Consider the following 24,186-nt stretch of genomic DNA (forward strand, 5'->3'; position numbering starts at 1 on the left):
AAAACCTAGTACATTCTCTGATGATTGGGACTTTGAAAGTATTAATAATATGATGTCTGATTTAGTAATGTCAGCAAGATTCACAGAACATGATTATTTACAAGGTTCATCTAATCACGAGCAGATGTTCTGCTACACATACTATGGTGATCATTACTTGCATAAATCTGCACAACCTAGAAATGTTTTTAAGTATAACCAATGGGAACATTGTGCTACTCCACCTAAAAGCAGTTTTAAAACATTCTATGAGAAATTTCAGTACTTCTCAGGGTTTAATACCAGTGATGCAGAAACGTTTTATTATAGACTGTTAGATAAAACAGGATTGAAAACAATGCTGACAAATACTAAATTGATATATTCAGAAGCATTTTATGAAAAAATGATGACATTTGGTTTTGATTATTGGAAAAATAACATTGAAACGAAAACAATCTGGGGTACAAAAGATTGGCAGGTACAAGGCCTAGAAGCACTATTTCGAGCCTGCATGATCCCAGAACAAATAATGTTTTTCAATGACACAATCCACCAAACAACCTGTCTTGGCTTAGCTAAGATCAAAGACCTTAACAAACCGTCTATAACAAAGCCAATACCTGAAAATGCAACAACAGATATTGAGATAGACGTATCTAAAATTTTACATCTAAACAGAACACATCCTGATTGGAAAAAGTGGTTAATCTGGCCCACTGACACAAACAACTGTCAAGATAGATTCCAGAATAAAACACAGGGGTTAACAATGTCCAGACCAGACCCTAGATACTCCCAGAGACAACATCCAGGGATAATAACAACATACAGTGTAGGGAAGCTGTGCCTTGAATGGCTAGAATCATCCACACTGGCTGAAATGAAGCAACACTTATCTTTACTTAAAGATGGTGCTGATTTGCGCGATTTTATTATGGGACTACGCAAACAGCGTCAAAAACGCTTCATAGCGGCCAGCATCTATGCGGCATACAACGAGGCTTGGAAAGTCACACAAATTGAAACAGCTGAAAAAATACGAGAAATTGATCGTATTCATTTGGAAAAATCACTTTCTGTAGTGGACAATGGGTTAATGACTCTGTCTTCCAGAATATATTCACTGGACAGTATTGTATCATCTGCCATAGATATAATAGACAGAGACTTGCTAATGTTACAGCATGGCCAGTCACAATTGCGTTCTATTGTACAGTTAGGCTGGACGCTGCAAAATCTTCGTTCAGGCTATGTGCCTTGGCGTTTAATCAACACAACGTCATTGTTTTCCATCTTTAACCTTACTGATAAACAAATCTTGGCACAGAAAGAAGCAGACTATACAATCCTGAGCATCGAAAAACTTGAGAGATTACCTTTGACAATGTCAGAAAATCCTGTCATTGAATGGATAATACACGGGATTATCACAATTCCGATAACAACTTTCCAATTTAAAAATTGCCTTGAATTCATACCTACTAGCCAGTATGAACGATTGGGTAAAGGATACATTAAGTCAACATGGAAATTAACATACACACACACATGCTATAGTGACAGCAACAAAAATGTATTTCTTAGTGGTGAAAACTGTAAGCATTCACTAAGCGGTATACTTTTGTGCCAGGGTATTAATTTACACGGAGCCTGTGAAGGAAATTCTAACAACCTTTCATGCCACCAACATGTCACACCTGCAACGCAGATAGAGCCTTTCTTTAAGCAACTTTCGAATGGGAGTTACATTCTAAGAATGGATCACAGCTGTTGTGGCCTTTTGCCAGGGAAAGCATATCTCATAAGCGTAACTTCCATGGTCAAATGCTGTATGCAAGCATTGTTTCCAAACGTCCCTGGAGACACTGAGACTCCCGTATGGCCTCGTTTGAATTTCTCTTCTATACGAATTGATACTTTAAGCAGAATGAAGTCTGTGCTTTTGCAGACAACAGTGCCCATCACGTCATCAAAAGAGACGTATGAACTCCAAGTTGCAAGGACAACTTCAGAGATTCATGACCTTTTATCAACAAATTGCCCCGTGCATTTCACAGAAATGCTTAGCCAACTCCTTAACATGTCTATTGCCACAGGCATCCCAGGCATATTTAAGACGATTTTTACAGGACTGCTAACACCATTCAAAGCAATTCTAGGAATCATTCCTAATTTTGTCCATTCAGTTTTTGGCGGCATACCCCTATTCTTGGGACTTGTAGCAGGCATTTTATTTTTGACCCTCCTGCTCCGATATGGCAAGCCAAAACTCAGACATGACTCCTACAAGGATGGAAGAAACGATCCAAGCAATACGCTACCGGGACAGAATAACTAGAGTCCTTGGATTGGCCAGGCTGAGAGATCTGAACATGACCTGGTTTCTTTCATTCAGACCGATATGGCAGACCTGCATCTTACCTGTGCTTCGATGTATACTATGCGGAGATGAGTGCGTGTTGGACATCTGTCTTGCACTTCCATCAGCAGTACCAATGGATATCGATACTTTGCTAAGTCCTATAACGGCTCACGCATTGTGTTGTCCCCAGCGGCTACCAATCCTGATGACGGCATTCGTTGAGACTCCTGTGCTACGACTAGGTGGTGACAGTGGAGCGAGAAATAAAAGCAACATCACCCAGGTACGACCTTCTGTGAGCATTGCTGATCCAGACTTTGATGACAGCAATCATTCTCACACCTGCCAAGTTACAGCACTATCGAACTTGGTCGAACTGTCACCTGATTTTGTAGACCAATTCTTTGAGAGCCTGTCTGATATGATGTTCTCACCCGAACAGAAACAATAATTTTAGAAAAGCATTCCGACACACAGCGTTCCCATAAACTCTGAATTCGGCCTTCAGTTTTGATGAACAAAAACTGCTGAAAAGAGTTGGAACTGTATTCCCCTGTTCAACAAGAATTTTTTTTTTTAATTGAACATTTTTCAAAATATTTACCTTTTTCTGGCACAAAAATTCTTTGCTTAAAGTAGACCTATTCATAAAGAACAGAAGCTTCTATTTTTAGGTAAATCTAGAGACTAACCCCTAGATGCATCAACATTGTCATTTGCGATTCCTTAATTGCGAAAAATAAGGAATCGCAATTAAGGATTCGCAAATGGCAATGCATCATTAATTTCGCAATTTTTTTGGGATTCGGTAAAAATCGCATTTTTTACCGAATTCCAAAAAAATTGCGATTTCCAAAAAGCGAATCCGATATTCCCATTCATTCCTATGGGCTGAAATGCCCATAGGAATGAATGGGAATTGCGAATTCGCAATTTAAATTTGGAATGCATCAAAGCCTTTCAAGGGTGGAGAGGGGGGTCCCACGGACCCCCCCCTGCACTCATGAAATGCACTTTTACATGTGAGTTACATACACACATGTCCTAAGGACATGTGTGCCTGTAACGTACACGTTTAAAAAATGCATTTTCATGCGTTTTTAAACTTTTTTCCAAATTACCACGAAGTTCAACTTCGTGGTAATTTGCATTTGCAATTTTGGAAATCGCAAATGTTTTGGGGATGATGCATTGCTGTTAAGGAATCGCAAATGTGCGATTCCTTAACAGCAATCGCATTTTTTTGGAACTCGCAAAAAAAGCGAATTCCAAAAAATGCTTGATGCATCCCAGTAACCAATTTAGGAAGTGCAAAAGGCCGATTTATGCGAATCGCACCGTTTGCACTTCCTAAAACGGTTGATGCATCTGGGCAATAATAACTTTACATCAGCCTCTAGGCATATTACAGTAATTGCATTTCTACGTGATGAAATTGTCTCGCCCTTCTTTTCTGTATTAAGAGATATTTCATGTGTAATTTTTTTCGCAAAATCGTTCACTGACTACATATGCTATAATTTTGAATGATTTCTATGCTTAAAGACGTACAGTACATCCATGTATTTCAAAAATACGCCATTTCAAATGCAAATATGTATTTTGGGGTGGGTAATGTTACACATGCATCTTTTGCTATAGTTTTTAGTAAATTGATGGACATAAATTCGTGGAGTGGGTGTCGCGTTCTAATCTAGGACCCCGATCAATACTGTGACCTTATGCCCCTATACGGCTATAATCCATTTATTCCCCTATAATGGCATAAACGATCAAGAGTAATATTTCAGAAACTCGTCTCTGGCCTAACACGATCAGAGCCACATTTAAGAATCACTTCCTCTGCAGCTCATTAGAGCGAATGACACAGCAGAAGCCACTATCTAAGACTCCTAGATTGCACTCCGAGTTCTTCAACAAGATAAAACTCAGCAACCTGGGAAAACCCCGCTTGCTATGTTTTGATTAGTAATAGAACTCTAATGAGCACTAAGAGACGATCACTTCCTAGTGATCTTTATTGACGTCTTATGTCCAAAAACTTACGTAAAACAAGGCACCTTTCCGGTATAAATATTACCAACGTTGCCTTAAGCAAACGCTGCCTCAATGACATCGATGATAGCGATGGTGTGGTGAACATAGGAGCAGAACAGCTGTCCCCTTCAGAGCCCAGCAGATACAAGCTGCCCACGGACGCTGCCCCTCCTCTTCCTGCCGAGAAAATCCAGCTCCGGCGTTTCCAGCCTACTCTTGCGAGTAACTGTGATATTGAGTCCTGGAAGGAGATACAAGACCTCCAACATTCTATTCCAGAGGTATGGTGTTGACTAAACCCGTAGAGAGAATTCTTGAAGCAAACCTTGGCAAAACCAACTTAACTAAAAATGCTACTTACTTACTCCCTCCCAAGTATTAGGCTTAGGTCAGGTACACTGGGGTAGGCATAGTTAGAAGCATCAGTTGAGTACATTAGTCAAATGTATATATGAATGTATATATTTTATTCATTTTAAACCATTGTATGGCTAAGAAACCATATCAATGCTTTTACAGTATTATTTCGCAATACTCATTTTACTGTACGCACTTTTTATAATAACTAGTTTTGCAATTGTGGCAATTCATTTCTTTTGCATGAGAAGAAAGACTGTTCAATAAATAATACCTTTTCATTGAAAACGCCCGTCTCTCTATTCTCTGCACTTTGGTGAAAGTAATCTGCACAAAACTGACTGAGTAAAATAACTGTCTATTGTTTCACACGACTCTAGAGATTGACTCTTATTCTAAGGAGCAACGTTGTCATGTTTATGCGGTTGTTGGAAAACTGAATCCCTTCTTGTCTGTACCAGGGAAGCTGATCACTTCCTATTCAGTCAAGAAAGTTTCCAGTGACCTCTGAGCTAGTTGGTAACAAACCCAATTAAGTTTAGCATAGTCAGTGGAGACCTGGAAGATCCGCACTTCTACGTCCATACTACTGTTTATGTTATTCCAATGCGCAGGGCCTATTGGAAAAATAGGAACTACACTACACTGGTATGAATATTTATGATTTACCTAGAGCTACATGTACGTTAGCTATCTTTATAATGACTGAAGGATGACAGCATGAGCACCAGAATTCATTCCTGTGGTAGCAATCCTGGAAGACATTTTTGTAAATGTATGTGATGTACAGGAAAAGAGGGGAGATTAAGTGATACTAGTTCATTTAAATAAAGTGGCAAGATAGTTTTAATGTTGTAACCGAATAAAGCTTGACTTGAAACTTGAAACTGCTAATTTATAGACACTTCTCAATGGAATATGACTCTTGTGAGTGCTTAGAGCACAAAGAACCAGGACCAGAATCCAAATCCAAGAAAAAGGCAGACCAGATGCTAAATTTCATAGTTATGGCCCAGACACATAAGAAGACCTTGAATAATGAAATCCTTTAGAGCAACCTTTCACAGTGCATTCACAAGACATGGATATCATGGTGCCACAGGGTGCCAGGAAAATCCCCATCATCATTCTATCCCAGCATATGTAATCTTTCAGTGAGCGCACTTTACTCTGCAAACGCTCCTCTTTTTTATCACAGAAAAAAATATATATTTTCTGCTACGGAGATATAAAGTTACGTTTTTTTCAAACGGTTTGTAGCACAGCCTGATACCACCAACCACAGACCCCCTCAAAAATTCACCTACCTAATTCAGAAATACCACCTGAAGTCTTGACCTTAGAGGGCCTTTTGTCTTGAAAAGATGTGACTATACTCTTAGAAATTCCTGGTCATTTGTGTCAAACAATGTAGGACTAGTTGAAACAGATTATTTACTGAGTCTTAAAGATAACAAAGAAATGAGATTCAAACTGGGTTACAAGGGTGGTGGCATTGTTTTTCAAGGCTCCACAAAATACAAGGCATAGATACATCAACAATAACGTAACTATTGCCATTACAAATACATGCCTAATAACTCATTAGCTGACATACTGACGGGAATTTTGGAAGTGACTACAAAAGGCAGAGCGGGAGGTTTTCTTAGTCAAAATGAATTTTCACTAATAAAAAATTCAACAAAAATGTTGAAAATCCACCAGGCAGACCTATTCAGTCAGGCTGTGATACAGCCTTATAGCCTAGGGCCAATATATACACATTTTTATCAGATAGTTAGTCCCACTTAATAACACTTATGTTAGGGATAGTACAGACATAAATAGAACCTGCCTTGTGATACTGAATCTGAGTTGTTGGTAACCATGAAACATTAAATCACTGTATAAGAATATTCAACAGCTTGAGGCATGCATGTCATTGAGAATCCAATAAAGAATAGACTATTACCAGTCTATTACCAGTCAGAGTCCCCACATCCTTCATAATGCCCCTTCTATAAATAGTTTTTGCCTAGAACAACCTCTTTTTTGACAGGCACTTTTATTTACAGTGCAAGGGTACAGCTATTGGAGCAATTTATGCTCCCAATATAGCAAAACTCTTTGTTGATGACGTTGAATGCCGATATGTCTTTTCCCGCTTTCTGCGTTTCATCCAATGTTAAAAAGAAAAAAAATATTAACAGCATTTTCATGATTTAGACAAGTTATACTGTGACTCCTTAATCCTTCATGACATAATTGAATACAAGAAAGTCTTAGATATACTTTTGTTAATATTAATAATTATTCCCTTTCCTTGAGCTACTAATCATGCATGCTTAAGGGAGATTGGCCATCACCCATTATAGAAAACCAACAGGGAAAAACACTTTACTGAAATACCAAAGCTTTCACTCTAGGGCATTGAGAGATGGCTTCCCATTTGGACAATTCTTAGAGCTATGCTGTAACTGTATCTTTAAAGAGGATTACTTCACTGAAGAAAAAATTCTGTCAGAGATGCTCCAAAAACTAGTTACGACAACCATGATGAGAGCATAGTTCTCTCCTAAAAATCCAAAAGGAGACACTGACAAACTTTTTGGTGTAACAGCTTTTTGTCCCCACTCCAACAAACTGGTCAAAATAAAAATAAAACATTGTCTTTATGTCCGGAAATCTTGTCCTTGGCCTACCATTGTTTGTTTATATGCAATGGCCCCTGTTAGACCTGGCATCTTTGGCGTGGTTACCCCTATATTTTTGCCTTTACCCCCTGTATTTTTGATGCCATGCTGGATTTCGTTTTTGCTGGTTTAGATGCTTTGGACACTCTGCCCCTGCTGATCAGTGTCAGAGTGTAAGTGCTCCCTGTGTAAATTGTTATTATGATTGGATATACATGATTGGAATATTTGTATCACCATGAAGTCCCTAGTAAAGTGCACTGGGTGTGCCAGGGCTGGTGATGACAAATGCTACTAGTGGGCCTGCAGCACTGATTGTGCCACCCACATGAGTAGCCCTAAAATGGTGTCTCAGGCCTGCCACCGCAGTGCCCGTGTGCAGTCTGTGAACTGCCATGTTCTCCTCGCCAGTGTCCCCACTGACCGGGCCTAACCCTTCCCTTTTTGTGCACATTGGTCACCCCTATGGAAGGCCCAAGGTACCCCCTTGGGCAGAGTGCAGTGTATGTGAAAGGTAGAGCATGTACATGTACAGGTAACATGCTCTGGTAGTGAATTACAGCCATTTTCATTTTTCACTGCTGCAAGGCTATCTAACTCCATAGGCTATCATGGGGGATGCTGGCTACAGTGACTACCAGCAGATCTTCCCATAGGAACAAGATAGGACATAAAAGTCTGATATCCCTGAACTCAGAATTTAATAACACATCTTTTAGGAAAGGTTGTTTTTAAATCCTGTGTTTGAGAATAGCACTTTTAGAAAGTTGCTGTTCTCTTGTCTGACCCTTCTGTGTGCCTTGGCCTGTTTGTGTATTGACTGTCTGGTTTGAGAGTGACAGGGGCTGGGGATTCCCCAGGAGGCTGTCTGAGTCAGCCCTAGGCTGAATGACTGCATTTGTCAACTTGAGTGGTGGAAGGAGATATCACCTGGGGCTAAATAAGGCTGTGCCTGCCTTCCACAAGGCTGGCTCCACCTCCTGCTCCCTCACTCTGAAAGGAAAGGAGAAGTCAGAAAAACAAAGTGCTCAAGAAACACCCAGAACTGGTTCAGACCGGGCTCAGGGCCCACTTGCACAAAGAGAACAAAGACTTTTAGAGGTATAAGTACAGGACCCCTGACAACAGAAAATTAGATCATCCTGGAATCAAGAAGGAACCTCTGCCAAGGAGAACGCTGAATCTGAAGAAGGAAGACTGTCCTGCTGTTGCTCTGCTGGACTGACCTGCAGTTGCTTTGCTGCCAAGGAGAGGGGAAGGACTTTGCTGTTGTGCTGTGTCGCCTGTCTTAAAGGAATCTCCAAGGGCCTGAGAAGAGCTGGCTCCCTGTTTTTGAAGTCCCAGGAACAAAAGGACTTCACCCCCAGCTTCCTTGAACTCTGCTGAGAGAGTTATGTCCTTCCTAGAGTGTTTGAGCCAGTTGTGGGGCCTCTGGAAGTTGTACCTGTGCTAAGAAGCTGGAAACTAAGATTGAGAGACTTTTGCAACTGAAAAGTTATCACATCGCTAGCTGCGGAGTTCATCCCCGAAAGTGTGAGGAAATTCCCGCCGCTTCGAAGGTCGAGATCGTCTCAGCGCCTTTTGTTGCTGCCTAAGACGACGCATCCTTCAATTGCGGGAAGATCAACATCGCTGCAGGTGTCGTCACAGAGCCTGTCGTCGCTGGGTGAGAACGCCGCACCGCTTGCTTGCGGACCGCATCTCGTCGCTGCAAACATCATCGCAGATCATCTCATTGAGGAGCTGCGAGAGAGAGGATCACCGCTGGATCGTTCATCGTTGCCCCGGAGATCGTCGCAACCCCTACAAGATCGTCGCATCGTGCCTTTGCGAGAACAAATTTCCTACGGAACCTACGCACCGGAATCTTTACAAGTGACCTTCCTCCCCATACAGACTGGATTCATCGCAACACACCCGCTGCTGCAGCGGTGTTGTCGCATCGCCTCCCCAAGGTCTCAGGAGTAACGCATCGCTTGTTTTCCACCACACCAGCTTCTGCTTTTGGAACTTTGTCGCACCTAAAGGTAATGTGAGCTAAACGTGACGCAACTGTGAACTTTTCACGCAACTGTGGATTATTTTATCGCAACCTAAAGAACCTTATCGCAACCATATTCTTGAACTGTGTATGTTGGATTTTTGTTGTTTTGGTCTTATGTAGTTTAGATTAAATACCTTTATTTTTCTAAACTGTTGTGGAGTCAGTTTGTGGTGTTTTCACTGTGTTACTGTGAGTGTTTGTACAAATACTTTACACATTGCCTTCTGATTAGCCTTGACTGCTCGTGCCAAGCTACCTAGAGGGTGAGCAGGGGTTATCTCAGAGGGTTTCCTCCTTACCCTGACTAGAAGCAAGGGTCCCTATTTGGACAGTGATACCTACCTCTGCCAACTAGAGACCCCCACTTCTAACAGCCCCCCATTACACCAGTGAGAGCTACACTTTGAAGATTCAATAACAAAAGCATGGAGACTATCAGAAGTAGCTGGCCACTACAAATGTGGGGAATGTGTTGCCTGAAAATTCACTTTGAATACAAAAATGTTCCATCATGATCAGGTCAAACATGGATTATGGTCCTTTACTACCTGTAATTTATCATATGTAATTACTGTATTTTATGAATGTGCGATTTAATCTATGTAGGGCAAGTAATACAACATGTGAGGGCATGGAATGGACAACACAGGAGCTAAATACATTGCAAGATTACCTCTCCTCCCTTTATGTCAGCACTTCATGGGAAAATGTAGTTCAGTGGAAGATATCACATGGCAGGTGATTGGAGCAACCACAAAACTACCAAGAGGAGGTGATCTTAAGAGAATTTTACAATAGCTTGAAAGAAGATGGATCCAATGCTGTGGTTCAATTGTCCAGGAAATTAACTCAATGATGGAATGCCAAAGTATTGTGACAACATGATACTTAGTCTTCTTTAAGGAGCTTTAAGGAGCTTTTTAGCCCTGATAATTTGTACAGATATTTCATTTCATTTCATTTTGGACATTTATAAAGTGCTTGGAAGTACGCCCACCGGCGTGTCCCCGCGCTGTGATAAGTGAGAAGCTGAGGTTCCACCCACCCTCCCCGCCGACTACCTGCTAAACAGAATGGTCTTGAGTTTTTTTCTGAAAATCAATTCTGATGGCTGGATATATTTGCATTATCTGATTATTTGTTTGTCTGATTTTTTTCCCATCGGTATGAGATGCTACATCTTTTTCACAAATCAATATCTGAACAAGATTTGGTCTTTTTATTATACATATGCCTATATATTTTATTATTTCTAATTACTGAGTAATATTGTGTGTTTTAGTGGACCCGTTAGTTAATGTGTCCTATTTTTATCTATGTCTATTGTAGAAACTAATGCAAAAACTAGGAGTCACTGTCCCTAAAAAAAGGGGTAGGGGAAGGAGAACTTTCTGAAAGCTGGACAGATCATAAGGGACGATCAACAAGACTGTTTCATGTTGCCCACACACATAGAGAGGGATGTCATGCTTCATCATAGGGCAGTTGCTTCTCTTTGGTCCAGCCCTGCAATGCCATACGGGTCCCCCCGAAGGGTCACTTTAGCAGATCTTTTTGTCTTCTTTGCTGTTAGATGAGTGCAACTAATATCTAAGTGGGGTTGTGTTGAGTGAGCTGTGATGTGAGGTAAAGCTGATTTGGGATAGCTACTAAACTTTTAATACATGAATTCCCCTGTCAGAGTATAAAGCCTCATAGGTTGGTGCCTCTAATGGGATAATGAGGTATCCTAGTAGTCTGATGTTTGCACTCTTAATAGGGTCAAACTGTGGTCAACATATTTTGCTTTTCTAGTGGTCAGAAAGGATCCCTGGCCTTTCTTCAGGACAATAAATATGGGTGAATGTATTCAATGTATCCTATGTAGGGTGCCATATTGAATTGTCTGGGTTTTTTGAGGATGGGAAAAGAGGGAACAAGATTTTCAAGAAGGTGTATATCACCATCAAAGGATTATGTATTCTGAAATGGTTTCACCAGGGTCTCTTCAAGATGGTTTTAAGACCTGCCACAATACATTTGTTTCTATTGTTGAGATTGATGGAGATGGCACAGTGGGTGGCGGTAAGGTAGAAGAGGTCTGTGCAAGGTTTCCTAAGGTGTTTTCTTATAGACCACAGGATGTGGGAGCACACCACTGACCTCACAGGCAAGGTTCGCCCCTGGCATTCTGGGAAATGCAGTCTCTTGTATCTCGCTCTGATATTTTCGAGTGCTTCGCCAAGGTTGACGCAGATAGTGCTGATCTCTAGACACGTGTTTCTGGTTTATTAACCATCATCAGTAGAAAATACAGTCTTGTTTTTTGGGGTTTGCTGAGTAGGCTGCCAAACATTATATCAGGTCCGGTACCTCTCACTGGCACGCAGGTGCTTCACCCACAAGCTCGCCAGCTCAATGACTCACAGGAGTACTTTAAATAGACAACAGGATGTGGAAGCACACCGCTGATCTCTCAGGCAAGGTTCGCCCCTGGCATTCTGGGAAATGCAGTTTTTTGTAGCTTGCTCCTATATTTTCGAGTGTTTTGTTAAGGTTGACGCAGATAGTGCTGATCTCTAGACATGTGTTTCTGGTTTATTAACCGTCATCAGTAGAGAATACAGTCTTGTATTTTGGGGTTTGCTGAGTAGGCTGCCAAACATTATATCAGGTCCTGTACCTCTCACTGGTGTGAAGGTGTTTCATCCACGAGCTCGTCAGCTTAATGACTCACGGGAGTTCTTAAAATAGACAACAGGATGTGGGAGCACATGGCTGATCTCTCAGGCAAGTTTCGCCCTTGGCATTCTCGGAAATGCAGTCTCTTGTAGCTCGCTCAGATATTTCCGAGTGTACCGCCAAGGTTGGCGCAGATAGTGCTGATCTCTAGACACGTGTACTGCATTTACCAGGATGCAAAGGGGCGAACTGTGCTGGGACTGTGAGGCAGTGTGCTCCCAACCCCCATTCTGTTTAAAAGGCTCCCTTAACTCAGCAAGCTGACGAGCTTTGGAGATGCACCTGTGTGCCTGTGAGTGGTACTGTGACCTGAGAGGAACTTGGCAGCATTTCCAGCAAACCCAGATGATTTTTCTTTGCTCTCTAATACTGCTGCTCTCTACTGATGACAGGCTCAACCCAAAAACACACGTCTAGAGATATACAGCAATGTCTGCATCAACTTTGGGGAAAAACTCCAGCTAATTTTGAAGTAAGTTTGAACTGTGTACTGTATTTACCAAGATGCAAAGGGGCGAACTGTGCAGGGACTGTGAGGTAGTGTGCTCCCAACCCCCATTCTGTTTAAAAGGCTCCCTTGTGCCAGCAAGCTGACGAGCTTTGGAGATGCACCTGTGTGCCTGTGAGCGGTACTGTGACCTGACAGGATCTTGGCAGCATTTCCAGCAGCCCCAGATTATTTTTCTTTGCTCTCTAATACTGGTGCTCTCTACTGATGACGGGCTCAACCCAGAAACACGTGTCTAGAGATATACAGCAATGTCTTCACCAAATTTGGTGAAAAACTCCAGCTAATTTTGAAGTAAGTTTGAACTGTGTACTGCATTTACCAGGATGGAAAGGGGCAAACTGTGCCGGGACTGTGAGGCAGTGTGCTCCCAACCCCCATTCTGTTTAAAAGGCTCACTTGAGCAAGCAAGCTGACAAGCTTTGGAGATGCACATGTGTGCCTGTGAGTGGTACTGTGACCTGGGAGGAACTTGGCAGCATTTCCAGCAACCCCAGATGATTTTTTACCGCTCTCTAATACAGCTGCTCTCTACTGATGATGGGCTCAACCCAGAAACACGTGCCAAGAGTTTTACAGCAATGTCTGCACCAACTTCGGTGAAAAACTCCAGCTAATTTTAAAGTAAGTTTGAACTGTGTACTGCATGTACAAGGATGAAAAGGGCCAAACTGTGCTGGGACTGTGAGGCAGTGTGCTCCAACTCCCATTCTGTTGAAAAGGCTCGCTTGAGCCAGCAAGCTGATGAGTTTTGGAGATGCACCTGTGTGCCTGTGAGTGGTACTGTGACCTGAGAGGAACTTGGCAGCATTTCCAGCAACCCCAGATGATATTTCTTTGCTCTCTAATACTGCTGCTCTCTACTGATGACGGGCTTAACCCAGAAACACTTGTCTAGAGATATACAGCAATGTCTGCACCAACTTTGGTGAAAAACTCCAGCAAATTTTGAAGTAAGTTTGAACTGTTTACTGCATTTACCAGGATGCAAAGGGTCGAACTGTACTGGAACCGTGAGGCAGTGTGCTCCCAACCCCCATTCTGTTTAAAAGGCTTTCTTGGGCCAGCAAGCTGACGAGCTTTGAAGATGCACCTGTGTGCCTGTGAGTGGTACTGTGACCTGAGAGGACCTTGGCAGCATTTCCAGCAACCCCAGATGATTTTTCTTTGCTCTCTAATACTGCTGCTCTCTACTGATGATGGGCTCAACCCAAAAGCACGTATCTAGAGATATACAGCAATGTCTGCACCAACTTTGGTGAAAAACTCCAGCTTATTTTGAAGTAAGTTTGAACTGTGTACTGCATTTACCAGAATGCAAAGGGGCAAACTGTGCTGGGACTGTGAGGCAGTGTGCTCCCAACCCCCATTCTGTTTAAAAAGCTTCCTTGAGCCAGCAAGCTGACGAGCTTTGGAGATGCACCTGTGTGCCTGTGAGTGGTACTGTGACCTGAGAGGAACTTGGCAGATTTCCAGCAACCTCATATGATTTTTCTTTGTTCTCTAATACCGCTTCTCTCTACTGATGACAGGCTCAACCCAGAAACACATGTCTAGAGATATACAGCAATGTCTGCACCAACTTTGGTGAAAAACTCCTGCTAATTTTGAAGTATGTTTGAACTGTGTACTGCATTTACCAGGATGCAAAGGGGCAAACTGTGCTGGGACTGCGAGGCAGTGTGCTCCCAACCCCCTTTTTGTTTAAAAGGCTCCCTTGAGCCAGCAAGCTGACGAGCTTTGGAGATGCACCTGTGTGCCTGTGAGAGGTACTGTGACCTGAGAGGAACTTGGCAGCCTTTCCAGCAACCCCAGATGATTTTTCTTTGCACTCTAATACTGCTGCTCTCTACTGATGATGGGCTGAACCCAGAAACACGTGTCTAGAGATATACAGCGATGTCTGCACCAACTTTATTGAAAAACTCCAGCTAATTTTGAAGTAAGTTTGAACTGTGTACTGAATTTACCGGGATGCAAAGGGGCAAACTGTGCTTGGACTGTGAGACAGTGTGCTCCCAACCCCCATTGTGTTTTCTTAGAGGTTAGGGCTTTTAACAAAAAATTAAGGTTAAGGAAGTGTCCGTTTTGGTCAACCACAAGCCTGGAAATGTGCCATTTTCTGTCCGAGAGGATTTGGAAAGGGATTTTGTGAAACTGTGTGACAGTGGAGTCATTGAACCAGTTGAGTCTTCACTCTGGTTATCTCCTCTAGTGGTAGCATGCAAGAGGAATAGTGAACTCAGGGTTTGTGTTGATCTACACAACCTGGACAGGGCTATTTGGGTTGATTCACACCCTCTTCTGAAGATTTCTGATCCATTGGCTGCAGTATCTGGTGCAAAGTGGTTCAGTAAATTGGATCTTGTCTCTGCTTACCACCAGGTGGTGTTAGAACCTGAGTTTAGACACTACACTGCTCTATTCTCTCCCATGGGCACTTTTCAAAATCGCAGGATATGATTCGGATTAACTTCAGCACGTCCATTTTTCAAAGGATCGTGTATTAGATGTTGAAAGACAGATGGTGTAGTCACCTTTCAGGATGACTTACTCATTTCTGCTGAGACTAAAGAAGAACATGAGGTCATTCCAATCGGGTTTTGGGTATACTCCAGGAAAGAGGGTTTGTTCTGAAGTTTGGGAAGTGTGGATTTTGCAAGAACAAGATTGAATACTTACGTCATATGGTCTCTGGGAATGGGATAGAACCCAGGTTAGGTTTGATGGTGCCATTATCGAAGTACAAGCTCCGAATAATAAGACGGCTCTGGAATCTTTCATGGGGATGTGTGAATTTTATTCCCATTTTATTCCTGATTATGCCTCTCACATTTTACTGTTAATAAAATGCTTATGAAAATATGTTAAGTTCATTTGGGACCGTTCATGTAAAGAATCATTTGTATGGATTAAAAAACAACTAGCAGGTTCTAAATTTTTTAACCCTTTTGATCAAAAGCTTGCATGTTGTATCACAGTAGATGCCTCTATTTTTGATTTAGGTGCCATTCTGATTCAGGAGAATGGGTCAGAGGAGAACACCATAAGTTATACTTCCAGGGTGTTGAGGGAGGCAGAAGCCCATTATTCCACCATTTCAAAATGATTGCTGTCTTGTTGGTGGGGGATTCAAACATTCAGTATGTCTGGTGTACCAAGTTCACTGTAAAAACAGATCATACATCTTTGGTTGCCATTCTGTGTGGGGAGAGATTTAAGCAGCAAACACCCAGAATCTCAAGATTTTTGGCCAAATTGCTACAATTTTATTTTTATAGTCTACATATCAAGGGAGGTAAGAATGTTCAAGCAGAATTTTTGTCTCGATTTGTTATCCAGGATGATGGTGTGGAAGATGTAGAGGGCATGGGAGAAAGTTGCTTTATTCCTTCAGTGTATTTGGAGGAAATGTGTGCTGTCACAGAGCACGAATGGTGAGAAGGCATGGCTTCTGATGGAGTTATGAAATCTGTGGTGATTTATATTGCTAAGGGGTGGCCAAGTGAAAGGTCTCTTTCTAATTCATGTCAATCTTTCTGGAAAGTTGATAGTGAAATTTCGGTGGATGATGGCCTCCTTCTCAGAGGTGATAAGCTGGTACCCACTGTGGGGTTGAGAATGAAGTTCATGAAGATCACCCAAGAAGGACACACGGGAGCCACCTTCACAAGAAAGATTGAGGCAGACGTTGTGGTGGCCTTCTATGGACAGAGAGGTTGAATCATTTGTAGGCATGTGTGCAGTGTGTCTTTCGTCAGAGAAGGGGCTGAATGGAAGGGAATTACATATCCTGTAAGAGGCTGGGAGAAAATTGGTATTTATGTGGTTGGCCCTTTTAATGAGTTACCCGAGCAGTACTGTTTTGCATTGGTTGCAGTTGACTTATATTCAAAGTAGCCAGAGGTTTCGTTTGTGCCGGAACCCAATGCCAGTGCTGGCATTGATTTCCTCAAGGAAACTTTTCTCAGGGATGGTTTTCCTTGGTTCTTGATTTAGAACAATGGGGTTCAATTTGGTAATGAGGAGGAAGAAAGGTTTTTCAGGGCGGGTTATGCCAAGCATTTCAGCACGTCTGTATATCACCTTCAAACCAAGGACCAGGTAGAATGCATGAACCGTGTTTTAGTACATTGCGTGCAGTGGGTAGTTGACAACAGGTGTGTGGTGGTGAATGCTGTTAGATCTATGTTGTGGTTTTACCGGACGACTAAGGGCCAGCAAATTTGCTACCAAGGTGTGACCCGGTTAGATTAGCAAGTCAGTTAAGTTTGGTGTGCATATTGTTGTTTTGGATGCAAAGGACTGAGGAATGTAGAAGCTAATGTGAGGCAAAAGTATGATTTTGACTGTCGCAGCCGTACAAACTTGGCCAGAGTGGGTGTTGGGGATAGCATACTCATTAAAAAAGGGTGTTATGTTAGGAAGGGTGACAGGAAGTTTGATGGTCCTTTTGAGGTTGGTGGGACTTCTGTGAGGGTTTCTGATACCAAATGGTGGAAGGTAGCAAGAGTTGCCACATTTTCACAAAGTTTCAATTCAGGGAATTTGAATGAAAGTGTAGGGTTACTGAAGCTCATTGAGTAATTGAGTTGAAGTAGCAAGCAGTACAACCAGAGGTGCATAGAAGTAGCTGTTCTAAACGGATACCCTTGAGGTTCAGGGAGTCATTTTTTTGTTCCTCTTTTTCTCAGGATTGTATCTTGGGTTAATTTGTTTCTTTATGTATAATCAAACTAGTATTCTTTATTGTGTAGGGTTTTATTTTGGTTGTTTTTTTTTGGGTTGTATGGGAAAAGTATTTCGGGGACTGTTAAGTTTTTCTGTTGTGTTTAAGGGGAAAAATAAAATGGAGTGTTCCTATTTGGTTTATGTCAATGCTGGTTGTCACCTGGGGTGACCATAAGAATGTGGAGCTTTGGGTTTGATTCTATTGGAGGGTACTTTGTCAGTTGCTTGAGCTCTGGGGTGGTGTGACAGGCAGCTCTGTTACCAATAAAACTTCTTTATTTCTACTCACCTTGTGGGTGTTTTTTCGTGGATTATCACAGCAGTCCTTTCCCCGTTGACGCTCTGGCTGAACCCACGCGTGAATTTATTTTATGTTATGAAAGATTATTCAGAAATATATTTTCCCTCTAATGATGCCCTCAATCAGCATGTGATGTAGTCTAGGCCAAATTAGGAAGACTTATAACAAAACCTCTACTCTTTTTCTTGCTTATCCATGCCCCCAGGTGAAGTCAGTTGCAGGCTGGCATTACACATCTAAGTAATGGAATGTGATTCCCAACTTATAGAATTATGAAGATGAGTCATCACCCCCTCTTGGAGCATGCATTACTTGGAAGATTTCTCTCCACATCCGATCCAGATGTCTGTGTCCTTTCACTTACACGTTCTAAGTGTCTTCACTTCTCGCTCTCAGCTCCTGTGTTAGTCCCAAGTACTTCTCATAGCAATGTGTTTTCCTTTCTCTTTTCTACTCCCAGAGTTTCTTCTCCTCCCTTATCTTAGTGTTTGCACCTCTCCTTCCCCCTGTATATAGTCTCTTTATTCACCCCTACTCCATGTGTTTTTCTCTATTACATCTTCTAGTATCTTTGTTCATCATCTTAACCCTTTGGGCCGTTTAACTCTTTTTACCTTCTCATAGTTCTCAATTCCTACACTTCCCTATTGCTGCTGTCTGCATTCATCCTTCTTTATCTGGATGGGTTCAATGTATCTATAACTCCAGTGCCCAAGCAGAGGAACCAGGACCCCAAACATTGAATCCAACTGCTTTCACTCCATGAGTCCCACAAGGCATGGCATTTCACAACAGCAGCCAAACAGCACTGTCTCCTTTGGGTCTTTCTCCACCTATCCTTCTCCATTAGAGGTACTGCCACACTCTCCACCATCTGAGTTGCTCCTCCTCCTTTTTTCAAGTTTTCTTTCCTTCCTCTTTCCTGCTCCAGGAGTCTAGGTTCGCCTGTTCTCAGTGAGCAATACAACACTTAAAATATGCATTTATTCTGTGTTTTTATATGAATGTCCTAGTGTACCTATGGTGTTTTGAGAAAGTCAAACCCTGGCTCTTTCCCTAATCCTGCCACAACATTTTGGTATATTGTCAGGGCCAATTCCCAGCACCATTTCCAATCATGCTAAGTTGTCCAACCAGCAGTGCCATCAATCTTATGCTCTCCAAGTGTACTCTGTCCCTGCTCTCCAATGTACCCTCCACCAACATCTTTTGTCAAAGGCTTCCTCCACTTCACTCTTAATGGCTGCATTGCCTCCCCTTCCCACCACCAATGTTAAAAGAATTACAGTTAGTTGTCAAATTGCTTTGAAATGGAATCGCTCATTTAGTATGCATAAGTGTTTCTTTTCTCAAGCCGAGTGTGTACCTGAGATAAGTAGTACAGACCTGAGTGTTTAGCAATAGCTCTCAACATACACACACACTTGTAGCACCCTAGTCTTGCCTTTAATTTTGGATTTTTTTGTCTAAGACAATTGTAGAATACTCTGATAAGAAAGTGTAAAAACTATATAATACAGTGATGGTTAAGCAGAGAAAGCTGGCTGAGCAAAACAGCAATAAATCCCCCCCCCCCAAAGAACTCAGCGTAACATTGTAGACAATTTCACACATCACCCATGGCATATTATCTATCTCTCTGGCAATGAAAGACTGTTTTCCAGTGCAGATGGGCCATGTTAGCTTTGCTGGTAATGCAAGCAAGTAACAATTACATGAGAAATGTGTTTGAGGATGTTCCTGGACAATCAAAATTTACTGGGCTAGACTGTCAATTAGGGTCTTTCACCTCTGGGGTCTGTGGCCTTTGACGGCAAACTCTCAACTGGTGACCAAGCACTTCTTTCAGCACTTGACTTCCAAGTTAGAAAGACAGAGTAGTTCAAGACTGACTAAGGAATGTACTGGATGTTATTAACGCAGAACTCAGCAATGTACATAATATAATTTAATAAATCAACGTGTAGTCAGTGCTTTTTCTTTAAAAAGGCACAGTACTTTAATGCACCAACACCTATACAAAGCACAAAGTTACAAATATGCACAACATGCAGTTGGAAATACCAGTTTGTAGCCCTCTAAACGGGCATAGCAAACTAACTGCAGTGCATATCACATATTCTATATAAAGGTCACAGAAAGCAACTAACTAACTTTAGACTGGACCTATTAATTGTGGGGTAACTTGAACCATTTGTACATCAGCAGGACTTATCCCCCTGAATGCTGTTATATACATAGAGAAAAATGAGCAAATATACTCTCTAATAAAAAGGCAAGCCAAGGTGCTTTGTCAGGGAAATATCAGTTTATAGTATTGTGCTGAAACCCATTTGGCAATACACCTTAAATCAATGCCAGCAGCCTACTGATCTTAGACTCATCAGATAAAACACTTGTCACTATTAAAAAAAAGCAGGCCCCTTGGATTTTACCCATCCAGGAACATGTCCTTTGTACACCAGTCAACCCAGCAGTGCAAGAAATTGCTCATTCTCACCGTTCACGCTCACAAACGTTAAGCCCATCGTGAACAGTTGCCTTCTGAATTTATTTTGCTTCTTTGTGACTTTGAGTGTTTACATTTTCTCCTTCTATAGGAAGGCGTAAGGGGCCCTCTGTAGCTCCTGACAGCCTCCAAAACACTCATACACAATACAGGTGTTCCAGTCCTTCCTTCAGAAACATGGACATTTTCAGTGCTTAATTTAAGCTGTGGTTTCCGTAATCGGCACCTCACTTAATTGTTAACACCTGCACTTATGACAGTCTGCCACATGGCGGTGCTGTTTGTTCAATTTAGAGTTGAGCATAAAAATGGTTGTGTTTTTAATTTAATATATATTAAAAATGACTAATACCTGCTGCTCAATCCATTATTATAGCTTTGGGGATAAGAATTGTCTGAATTTTCACACTTATTGGAGTGTGTTGTTGTTATTTGTGTCGGTATACCACTGGCAGCGCTGTCAGGGGCAATGGGTAAATGCCTACTGCTGTGATCTCCTGATGAGAGCCCTTGCATTTGTGTTTTTGCAAATTAAGCACCAGGCTCTCCAGGTGGCCTATATCTTTCTTGCTCTTAAATGAGCCTTAAAATGCAGTGTGGACAGAGCCCACAAGTGGAATGCTACAAAATGCAGACAAGAGAACTAAGAATAGTATTCCCAGAATATTGCTCTATGTGTAGTAGTGTTAGATCTCCCTGCCGCTTTTCATATGGTAGACCAGGGTTCTCCAAAGTTAGTCCTGGTCAGATTTCTAGCATACCCACATTTGGAGTGGAGTGGTGTGGCTCACTGGTTAGAGGTGGCAGACCTGGAAGCAGAGAACGGCCCGGGACCAGGGTTCAATTCCCGACGTGGCAGGGTCGTGGACCAGGGTCAGCAGACTTGATAATTCTCGCCTCTGTGCCTACTCTAACCAGGGATCACACTCGGCAACTCTGGGCATTAGCTTGCCTCATCTCTACAACGGCCCCCCACATTCGCCGGGGATGCCTGGTTTCACCTTGGAGATACCCAGTAGGGACCATATCACAGGGATAGCCAGGACGGGTTCCCCAGCGGTCTACAGCGCTACGACGCCTCAGGGCAGCAGTGCGCTTTACAAGACACATACATTTATATTTAGATAAATATAGTTATCTTAAAAATCTGTCCTTCATGACAAACTTTGGAGACCAATACGTGCTGCTGAAAAGACTTGTACATGCAGGTTTTAAGGACACAGTGTGGAACTGTTTTTTATCATTCTTATCAGGTCATTCACAATCCCCTATGCTATTTAAACGCTACGCTCAGCTTCTGTACATATCTTCCGCTGTCAAGCTTTTTGTCAAGTGCCTGATATACAGATTGTTTTCTGAATGAATCAAAAACAACAACATCGGTGGTAAATTTGCATGATGTGATGTTTCCAAGAAAATGGTCCACAGAGTCTTAAAGCTCAGCCCTGTCTTGGCAAATGTTTTGCTCTTTGGCAGAGTTAAATTCTGCTGGAACAACTGTTTCTGGCCTGCTTCTTAGGGCAATCTACAGATTTTAATGGGTAAGCTGAAATCATTGTGGCGATTCTATATGAAAACCTGACCTGTTTTGGCCTACTAAAGGCTCTCAGGAATATTAAACTTTCCCTCTCCAGAGAAATGTGTGCTTCTGCTGTTTCATAATGCTTCACATCTATGTTGGACTACTTCAATGCAATCTTTTTGGGCCTGCCACAGGCTCATGTTGCAAGACTCCAGCATATTCAGAACTATGCAATAAGGAGAGTTTGTAATCCTAGGAAATAGAGTTGGATTTCAGCTCAATTAGGAACCTTCACTGTCTGAGCATAGAGCAAGGAATCAAGAATAAGATACGTTGACTTATACATCTTTTTATAATCAACCCCATGGGTGGATTTTACCATCTGAACCCCTACTGTCCACAGAATCCTTGAGTGCGCTAGGTCAATCTCCTCTGAATATTCGCAGAATAAATAAAGCACAGTGGAAAAAGGTTCTTGGACTGTTAACTGCTAAACAGGCATAATCTTCCTGTCTCCCTAAGACGACATTATAATAACCAGGATTTCAGGAAACCAATCAATATATTCCTGCTTACGTAATGGATGCACTGACTCTCTTACCTATGTTTCTGCATTCATTTGGCATGTGAGCAAATGATCACCTTTTATGTTTCAGTGCCACAAGCAACTTGGGTGCTGCATGTTGCACTTTACAAATACATTAAATCAGAAGTGTGCATGCAATTCTGTCCTCAACGATGAGTGTCACCAAGGAAAATCATTTGTTGAAAGGAAAATACCATTCAAAATGTTCTAGCTACTTAAATAGCAATGTGACAATCCACATTGAATTTTACAGATCAGTTTGCAGGACTGAATGCACTAACTAGCACAGCTTTTCAGGGAATTTAGGCAAAATCTCAGATAAAAAATATCGGGAGGCAGAAATATCTGAAAATAAATATTGTACTACACAAATATCGTGATGCACAAATATCGTTGACAAGAATATCATTTCTTTACTTAAGTAATATTGTTTTTTATAATTTAGAGGTTTTTAATATCCTATTCAAAAATACGGTGGTAAAAAAGATTGTTTTTTAATTATTTGAATGTGTTTTTATTGATATATTAATTTTATGTGTTCCTAATGTTTATACAGAGGATAAAGTGATTTCAACATTTTTATGTAATGATTTATAGTAATTTATAGTGTTTTAGCGGGTTGTCCGGTTTATATGGGAAGAGCAAGTTAATTAGTAATATTATTTATTGATATTTATTATGTAACTTATGCAATATTAATTTACTTATGTTATACGTTATTTGTCGACTGATAGGTTTGTAGGGGTATAGGGTGGGAAGTAAATTAAGTAATAATTTATTAACAATTATTTTTATTCATTGTTAATTATTTCATTTAATTTAATTATGTAATTTATGGAATACTCATTGATTATTCTTGTATTTGAATTGTTTATTTAAATAATTTCTAATTATGTAAAATATGTAATACTGCTTTATTCTTCTAATACTTTAGTTGAGGGATGAAAGCTTTGTAGGGGTGTAGTGTAGGACGTTATTTAATCAATATTTAATGTATTATTAATCATTCTTTGTAAATTAATCAGTTAATTGAATTTTAAATATTACATTTCAGAATATTTGATTATTTTAAATATATTTAGCTGCGGACTGCTATGTTTGTGCTGATTGGAGTGGGAATAGTGAATTTCACCCTTTCGAAATCCAACACTTTCCCTAATGTTGCATAGACTGGAGTGGGAAAAGCAAATTTCACCCCACTAAAATCCAATGCTTTCCCTACTGTTGCACGAATTGGAGTGGGAATAATACATTTTACCACTTTGAAAATCCACTGCTTTCCCTACTGTTGCATAGACTGGATTGGAAATAGTAAATTTCACCTCTCCAAAATCCAACACTTTCCCTGCTGCTGCACTCACTGGAGTGGGAATAGCAGGGTTGGGCGGAATTTGTTTAGTCGCGCTACGCGAAGTTCTGCGAAACGGCAATAAATTCTGCGAGCTCCGGGAATACATTTTTGTGACAGGGGCATCATGCCAGAATGAATCCTGCCCTGCATATTTATCCAAGAAAATGCCACAGTTTGTTGCAACACCTCTATTCAATGGGAGAACTACTGGCTTATAAGTAAGTGCTACCTCGTTGGGCAAATATATAGCACCTTTCCTACACTACAGCTGTGGGCCAGGAGAGTTGTCTCCAGTGACCATGTGTGTCTGTAACTTTGCCACTGTGCCTAAAGGCGCCCGGGTCCCTTGAGTCAGCTGTCCATCATAGTGGGTAAAGGGTGGGAAGACTTTGCATACCACTAGTGTATGTGGGGCCGGGCGTCTATGCAAGTTCACAGGCCGCTTGTTTTTAAAGGGTCAGAGAGCGATCAGAGCAGCAGATGAGGAGAAAGAACCTCTTGGT

This window comes from Lissotriton vulgaris, chromosome 8 (genome assembly GCF_964263255.1).
Source record: "Lissotriton vulgaris chromosome 8, aLisVul1.2, whole genome shotgun sequence".
Classification (NCBI taxonomy): domain Eukaryota; kingdom Metazoa; phylum Chordata; class Amphibia; order Caudata; family Salamandridae; genus Lissotriton; species Lissotriton vulgaris.